Source organism: Rattus norvegicus, chromosome 5 (assembly GCF_036323735.1).
Source record: "Rattus norvegicus strain BN/NHsdMcwi chromosome 5, GRCr8, whole genome shotgun sequence".
In the NCBI taxonomy this organism is placed as follows: domain Eukaryota; kingdom Metazoa; phylum Chordata; class Mammalia; order Rodentia; family Muridae; genus Rattus; species Rattus norvegicus.
Window position 1 is genome coordinate 141,675,400 of NC_086023.1, and position 6,735 is coordinate 141,682,134.

The following is a 6,735-nucleotide window of genomic DNA, read 5'->3' on the forward strand; positions in this document are numbered from 1 at the left end:
TCTATGACGTAGAACAATCAAGTGAGTATTAAAGAACACTTGCAATGAGTCAATAAAGTTAAAAACACAAACCTCTAAGTGGTCAAAAAGCACAGCACTTCCCCCTGGCAACTTAGGACAGCTTAGACCTGATGAAATCATGTGGCTGAATTCAGTGACGTAAGCTGTCAGTAAGCTGGGGATAAATTGACTTAAGTTCAAAGGGAGCCAGGAGGGCAGGGAGAGAATGGCAGGCCGTCACTCTCTTCCTCTGAAAATGGCTCCTGCTGGACTGGGCTAGACAGATGGCTGCTCTTCAGGAGGATCGGGTTCTTTGTCAGGCTGCAAGGAGGGGGAGCTGGTGGCACTTAGGAGAGGTAGCTCTTTGTTTGGTGTAGTGTTCCGTGGAGAGCAGGGTGTGAGCATCCTGCCCCACCCCCACCTCCGTGTTCTATGATGCCCTCTGGTCCTTATGATAATGGACCCACTAAAACGCAGAACTCCTCCTGGCAAACGGCCCTGGGCTTTAGAGCCTGCCTGGTCTGAGGCTGCTATGCCCTCTGTTGGTGAGCACCGCTGCCTTCCCTACCTCCATGGCTCAGGGTCTACCTCTTCCTAGATGTCCCAGCAGAGCCAAAATGATTCAAGTCCTTCTGGGGTAAGTCCTGGTTGGAAGGGTTGGGGTCCAGCCTGGGGCATCCCTGCCTCCCAACCCAGCCCCCTGCCCAGTCCCGGCCCGGCCCCAGCCCGGCCCCAGCCCGGCTCAGTCCATCTTCCTCTGCTTTCCAGAATTTTCCCTGCATTCCTCAAGGCAGCCTCTGAGAGAGAGCAAGGCACGTCGCCTCCTTTTCATTTACATGGGGATTACTGGAGACCAGGAAAGTGCTTTAAAATGATATAATGTCTCTGCACCTCATCAAACCCTTCCCCTTCCACCAATTTCTGCCTGATTTACAGTTAATACTGCACACTCCCATCACCCTGCCGGAGAAGCGGTGATTATTTCTCCATTGCCATAAAGAATGTAAAGGAGATGGGAAAAATCAGGTGAATTCAGAGAAAGTTTAGTATAAAAAAAAAGTGCTGGGGGAGGGGGGTGTCAAGGAAGACAGGATAATGGTGGGAGCAAAAGTGTTCCCGGAACCAATTTCAGAGTCAAGCGATTCCCGGGGGGGCTGGAAACAGGGCTGGAGTGCAAGCTGCTGCCTTGCCAGGCAACTGCAGCGGGTCAGAGTGGGCAGGAGGCAGGCTACCCTGGCCTGAGTAAGAAGACTTAGGGGGAGAAAGATCATCTGAGCATCTGTCCTTCCCACCTGGTGCCGCCCAGGAAGATCTAATGCACCAACACTCAGGCACTGGGATGAGGAGGAGAGATTCTAAATGCGAGGTTCCGGATAGGGGCTTCTTTATTCCGTTTGATTCATTTGGACCTTAATAGATGTTGGTTGGTCATTCCCTGTTGTTTTTATTTTTATGTATTTATTTGCACAGGGTCTCACTTTGTAGCCCAGGCTGGTCTCAAACTCACAATCCTCCCATACCTGCCTACCTTGGTGCTGGGATCATGGGCAAGCTCCACCACGACTAAGAGTTCTAAAGTGGGCTCTAGGCTATGAGACCTCAGGGTGTCATTACACAGTCTTCTCAGCTGTGGGATGGGATGGATTAGCACATGGAAGTGACACTAAAAGCCACTGCTGTGACTCTTACCCACCATCAGTCAGCTACAGTGGGTGCACAATGCTGCCACCATCTTCCAACGGGCAAGCAGGCAGATGACTGTGCTCCTTCATCAGTGAAGCTGTTTTGTCAGAGGGGAGAGGGAGAGAGGGACAGGAAAGGGGGGAGATTCTCTGAGCCTTCTCTACAGTCCCTCAGCCAAAGGAAACAATGAAGTCCCCTTGGTCTGTTACTGTCCACATATTACCCTGCTGTTTCAGCTATCCACTGCTGTGTAACAAACTACCCCAGGTTTGAATGACTTAACATATGATTATTTGGGGCCAGTGAGATGGCTCAGTGTGGGTCAAGGTGCTTGCTGCCAAGCCAGATAACATGAGGTCAATTCTTGGAGCCGACATGGTAAAAAGAAGACCCACGTCTAGTTGTCCTCTGGCCCCTACAATGCACCACAGCACCCACATATCACCCCAATATAATAAATGTGTGTATGTAAAGAGATGTCCCGGTTGTCATTTTCTCAGGACTCTGCAGTTGGATCGGGGCTTGGTGGGGCAGCTCAGAGCTCAGCGTGGCCATAGCTTGGATTGGGTCATGTGTCTGGGTCTTAGTTTTCACTTTGGTTGAGTGCCTTGCCCTTTATGTGGTCTCTGTTCACTGGAGGATCCTCCCAACAGCAAGGTGACTTCCCTGCACTCACATGACCCCTAGATCACAGGCGTGTGGGAGCTGCTGGGTATCCCAGGCTTAGGCTTATAACCGGCACAATATTGCATCTGCCACTTGCTACTGGTTACAGTGGGTCGCAGGGAAACCCATGATCAAATTGGGGGGAGGGTGCAGGGCATGGGAGCCAGGTGGCTCACTAAGGACCCCAAAAGTAATTGCATCTGGGTCTTTGGTTTGATTACGTTTCCCTTCCTCTATAATGGCTTGCCTTCAGGGGTTGACTTTATGCTCCCCGGAAGTTACTGCATAACCACCTTCATTGCACATGGCTCCCAGGCTTCCCATTCCTCCCTCCCTTCCCCTCTCTTTCCTCCCTCCTTTCCATCTCTCTTCTCCTCCCTTCCTTCCTCCTTTCCTGCTCTGCTTCCTCTCTCTTTTCCTTCCTTCCTTCTTTCCTGTTCTCCTGTCTTCCCTCCCACCATCTTCCCTTCTCCTTTCCTTTCTTCCTTCTCCTCCCCTCTTCTCTTCTCCAGTGAGGCAGGAGAGCAGTAGAAAGCACAGGTGCTCCCTTTATCGCCCCTGATCACCTCTGGATTTCCAAGTCTCTCTTCTTCCTCCTTCTGCAGGGATCCCCACACCAGCGAGCATCTCTCCCGTGGAGCACACTTAATGGCTCTCGCTGCAGCTCCCGCCTCTGTCTCTGAGACTTGCTCTATGACTCACCCTCTGTCTCCGTGTCTGTTTCTCCACCGCTTTCTGCTTTGTGCACATTTCTCTTCATTTCTATCACCTCGCCCTTCCCCCTTCTCTCATTCCCCTCTCCATGTGGACCTTTCTACTTTTGTTTTACTTCTCCACATTTCCCACCACCAATGTTTTAGCCAGAGGTATAAGCAGAGCCATAACACATATGCTTCTCACTAGCATTGCCAGAGAACCTGACACTGCTTCTGCCTGACAATCGAGGGATGTCCTGGGCAGGACAGTGTCCCATCCAGACCTTGTCAGATGTCAGGAGAGCATCCGGAAAGTCTTCTCCTCTCCCTCTTTTCCTCTGTATCTGGGGTGATTAAACTTTGTGTCTCAGAACTCAAGAAGCTGAGAAAGGAGTGAGCGGCTCAGTTAAAGGAGACTGTCCCTATGTCTGCAGACTGCAGGAGCAGAGGAAATGCTCATCTGGGCAGGTGCTTACACAGTGTTTCAGTAAATGCTGACTGACCTCACTTACTTCATGGAAGGTGTCTGTATTGCTTTCTTTTCCTGTTGCTGTGATAAAAAATACCCTCACAAGATAAGAGACGAAGAGCTTCCTTCATGGTTCAGGGGACAGCCCAGCATTACTGGGAAGTCAAGGTAGCAGAATCTTGAAACAACTGGTCACATCGCATCCTCAGTCAAGAAGCAGAGGGGGAGGGATGCATGTGTGCTGCCGCCTGGCTCATGGTCCCTACTTATACAGCTCAGGGTCCCCTATCTGAGAAATAGTCTGGCCCATAGTTAAGACGAGTCGCCCTGCATCAATTAATGTAACTAAGATACTACTCCACAGACTTGCCCAGAGACCCATCTCCTAGGTGAGCCCAGGTCCTGACACATTGACAGGGAATAGCAAATATCACAGACTGTAACAGAAAGCAGCTGCCTTGGGAGGCGGTGCGTGGCCCAGTCCTGTAACCGCAAGTGATATTGACTAACTACCTGGTTGAACCGTTTGTCCCTTCAAGGGCCAGCACATCTCTGGGCTTCATATAAAGATATTTATAATTCAGGAATGACATAGAACCCACAGGCCTTTGAAACAGCCTATCAGCCAAGGCCACCATGTTATCCCTTCCCTCTCCCGGCTCCCAATTCTGAAGCTCCTGCCTTAGTTTTTTTCTTTTGTGCCATTGTTTTCTGAAATCTGATTTCAGGCTGGGAAGGGGCAGGACTGAGGCATAGATAAAAGCCAGTCAGGCAGCAGCTCATCTGGAAGAGCCCATGAGCCTCATAAGGTTGCACATGGCGTTTTGCTAGGGTGCTGTACACAACCCACAAACAACCAAAGCAAAGAAGAAAGGAGCTGAGACTGGAAGATCACATCACAGCTCTGTAGAACTTGGAACTCTCTGCAAAGGGACTCTTCTAGCAGTGAGGCTCCCTGGGTCTTCTCTCTGAAACAGAGCCAGATGGAACTGATCCCAGTGGGGATGTACACCTCCAGGCACACCCAACCTAGCCATCCTTAAGGGGGTGTATGTACTCCCAGAAGTGTGTCCGTCTATACAAGCAGATGCCCAAGTTATACATAATAGCATACACTGACACCCACTACCCTCCACACGTGTGGCTAACTGGAACCGCATTGACAAACCCGTTTGCATACATGGTTACTAGGGCTTAAACATCTACATATGTCCCCCAAACCACACCTGGATGGGCAAGCGTGCTTATGTGCACAAAAAGCAGGTGTGTCGGTTTACTTAAGGCCCCCACGATGGGAATGATATTTTGAAAGATAAATCTGAGTTGCCTCAATGGCCCAATGGGTAAAGAAAGACACCTTCTGCCAAGTCTGACTACCTAAGTTTTATCCCAGGAACCCTCACAGTAGAAGGAGAGAACCAACTCCCTTAGGTTGTACAACCAGCACACCGAAAGCCTTGGTGTATAAGAGCTGTGCTGACATAGACAGGTAGGTAGATAGATAGATGATAGATAGATAGATAGATAGATAGATAGATAGATAGATAGATAGAGGATAGATAGATAGAGGATAGATAGATGATAGATAGATAGATGATTGATAGAGGATAGATAGATGATTGATAGATAGATAGATAGATGATAGATAGATAGATAATAGATAGATAGATGATGGATAGGTGATAGATAGATAATAGATAGATGATAGATAGATAGATAGATAGATAGATAGAGGATAGATAGATAGATGATAGATAGGTGATAGATAGATAATAGATAGATAGATAGATAGATAGATAATAGATAGATAGATGATAGATAGATGATAGATAGATAGATAGATAGATAGATAGATGATTGATAGATAGAGGATAGATAGATAGAGGATAGATAGATGATAGATAGATAGATGATTGATAGAGGATAGATAGATAGATGATTGATAGATAGATAGATGATAGATAGATAATAGATAGATAGATAGATGATAGATAGGTGATAGATAGATAATAGATAGATAGATAGATGATAGACAGATAGATGGATAGATAGATAGATAGATAGATAGATAGATAGATAGATAGAGGATAGATAGATGATAGATAGATGATAGATAGATAGATGATTGATAGATAGATAGATGATAGATAAGATAGATAGATAGATAAGATAGATAGATAGATGATAGATAGGTGATAGATAGATGATAGATAGATAGATGATTGATAGATAGAGGATAGATAGATAGATGATAGATATTTGGGAGAAGAAGATAGACCAAAGCACTCAGAGCAGATTCAAGACTCTTACCATCATAACTCTCCCAGTTTCCCAGGTTTCAACTGTTTCCAGGTAAGTCAGGGGATGGGGCATAGGAAGTCTGTTATCAGTCCTAGCTCTGCCTCCCTGTACTGCCAGGAGCATGTTATACCATCTCGTGGTGCTTTGGTGTCTTGAAAACACTTTCTGAATCATCGGAATGTGGGCGTGCCCATGTGGCTCTAGAATCCAGCTGAACTTCTGCATTTGAAAAGATAACAATGAGAACCTGTGGCGGAGGAGGTCGGATGGTGACCTGGAAACACTAAGACACACACTGAAGCTACGGGTGGGTGTTGCAGGCACTGTCCTTTCAAGGGTGCTTGTTATAAAGCATCATCACAGCAGTAGCTGACTGATACACTAAAACGCTAACAAGAAAATGTCTAGGACATTCAAAAGGGTGCGCTTGGTCAGGTGACCTTGGTGGTATTGACCGTATCGGCTCTTTCTGATTTGTCTGATTCTATTCTTTCTTTTTCTTTTCTCCTTCTTTTACTTTTATTCCCCTGCCCTCCTCTTTCTTGTTGGTACAGAGTCATGCCCACAACTTATTGCATTCCAGGAACCTGCCCCCCATGCCAGCTTGCTCTTAACTTCCAGTCAGTGCGGTCTCTGTGGGTGATCCAAGTGATTGAGGAGATACTGGCTGAGGAAATCAAAGACAGCAAGACTTGATTTTAGTCTGTAATTTTAGCCAAATTAAAAGTATTTCATTTCTCATTTTTAAAAAGCACAATAAATTCTAATCTGAGATTGCTCATGGGTATCTGACTAAGTAAAATTTCTGGCTGAGGCAGGCCCACCTTTCTTCCGTCTAAGTTTCTGACTCCAAACAATCTGGCAGTGGGGAGAACGCAAGACGTGGGTTAGGATGAGCTGATTTCAATCCCTGGTCCTGTA

The 6,735-nt window shown here is 47.0% G+C and overlaps 1 long non-coding RNA gene across 1 annotated transcript; it reads left to right on the forward strand.

Moving 5' to 3' along the window:
• Nucleotides 1-214: 214 nt before the first annotated feature.
• Nucleotides 215-2,160, forward strand: Lnc081 (long non-coding RNA 081). Its single transcript, NR_126576.1, has 2 exons — nt 215-637; nt 769-2,160. It is a non-coding gene; the product is annotated as a long non-coding RNA 081 (long non-coding RNA).
• The last annotated feature ends 4,575 nt before the right edge of the window (nt 2,161-6,735 follow it).